This window comes from Etheostoma spectabile, chromosome 13, assembly GCF_008692095.1.
Source record: "Etheostoma spectabile isolate EspeVRDwgs_2016 chromosome 13, UIUC_Espe_1.0, whole genome shotgun sequence".
Lineage (NCBI taxonomy): Eukaryota > Metazoa > Chordata > Actinopteri > Perciformes > Percidae > Etheostoma > Etheostoma spectabile.
In genome coordinates, this window is record NC_045745.1 from 26,242,026 (window position 1) to 26,244,162 (window position 2,137).

A 2,137-nucleotide genomic window follows, 5' to 3' on the forward strand; every position below is an offset into this window, starting at 1 on the left:
TCTCTCTCTCTCTCTCTCTCTCTCTCTCTCTCTCTCTCTCTCTCTCTCTCCAGCAGGCGGCGACAAACTCAAGACTCCTTGTTCAAAGGAAATGAACAAAAGGTTTTCTCTTTCATAGATATAGAATACGCGCCTTTTTTTTTTTTTAGCTAGGTGTCCCCCTGCTGATATGCTTACCGTTTATTCACATCACAACCAAGCATTAAATCCAAAACTACACACTAAAAAGCAGCCTGTAGCCTATCATCTCTCCCCGACCGCCCCCTGAGCAGCTCTTGATTGGCTGAACACACCTGACTCCGCTAATTAGGAGATAGGTCGGGCAATGCTATGACATCATCAGTTATTTTCAGATGTTATTGACTCCTTCTAACTGTTTTCTTGTAAACAAACAATAAGTTGTGATAGCATTCAGTGTAGGCTATCTTACCACTACAATGTCGAGTGCATTTCCTTCCTCATTAAACATTTGGAACCGTTTTCTTCTTCACTGGCTTTGTGTGTGCATGATTTCTGTGCGTGTTATCGCCACCAGCCGTCGATCAGCGGAATAGCGTGTAGATCGCACTAATAGCTTGCTCTTGAGGGAATTGCCAAAATTGTTGGGGCTTTGTAAATTATAGCGTGGTCTAGACCTGCTCTATCTGTAAACTGTCTTGAAATAACTTTTGTTATTATTTGATACTTTTAATAAAATTGAATTGAATCACAGTAGTCGGATTCACTAGTTTCCACACCAGGCTACGACCAGACAGTCTTGTATAAAGTACTTAAAACTTAGAAGAACTACTGCAAATGTAAGTACTGTACTTAAGTACAAAATAGAGGTACTTGTACTTTACTAAAATATTTTCTTTTCATTCCACTTTCTACTTCTACTCCACTACAATTTCAGACATTAATCTAACGGCATTAGTTACTAGTTACTTTACAAAATAAGATTTTTTGCACACAAAAGACATGTACTGTAGTTAGTAAAATATGATGTTTATTATAAATGAAACCACCCAACACATAACGGCCCACAGGTACAGATGAAATGATTAGCTGATTAAACACTTAGTTGGTTGACTAGAATTAGTTTTGATTGTTTCCAGTTTCTAACATGTGAGGATTTCCCTGCAATGAGTACTTTTACTTTTAATACTTTAAGCACATTTTCCCCACGCTATGTGCATACTTTTACTTAAGTAACATTTTTATTCAGAGTAGTTTTTTGCAGCGTGGTATTAATACTCTTACTTAAGTAAAGGATCTGAATATTTCTCGCAAGTAACGAGTAACAAGGATGCTCAGGGGAAATGTAGTGTAAAATTAAGAGTATACATTTTATTTAGGACATGTAATGGAGAAAAAGTGAAAGTTTCCAGAAATGTTTATTTCAGATGAGTGAAAATTCTACTTAAGTACAGTAACAAAGTATTTGGACTTTGTTACATAACACCACTACCAGATACTATTACAGCTGTCCAGGAGATTCTCTACAGCACCCTGATGAGGTGGTGAGAGAGTGATAAAAAGAATAATACAGTATGATGCAGGGCCATCAAGTAGGCTACAGTCAGTAACGTTTAGTTTGGACTGACTTAGATGTCATAAAAAAGGAAAATACAAGTGATTTCTCTTAGTGTTTTCCCCTTCTCTGGCTTCTTTTTTATCTTCATAATTTGAATTATTACAAAATAAAAATATCAAAAGTTAGGGGACTGCCCAGCTGTTGTGTAGGCAAACAAAGACTACTTGTCACACAGAGACCTTCCAGAAACAGTGTGAAGATTAAGAAACACTGCTGCAGCAGTGCTGTCTGCTAATTATCCACCCTGCCAGTTTCCCAGAACAAACCCTTTTTTACATAAAAGAGCATGTACTGTACAGTAGTCTGGTTAATGTCTCCTATAACAGTAAAAGTAGGCTCACACAACACCAGTAACCTTGCAGTGTCCTGGGTGTTTTTCATTCTTTAATGTTTAACTGAGTTTATGACAAGAAGGCAGGCCTCTGAGATTAGTTTATCATTCACGTACATGGCTTGTCATATGAGGTCCATCATTAAAGGTCCCATGACATGCAAATTTCACTTCATGAGATTTTTTAACATTAATATGAGATCCCCCAGCCTGCCTATGGTCCCCCAGTG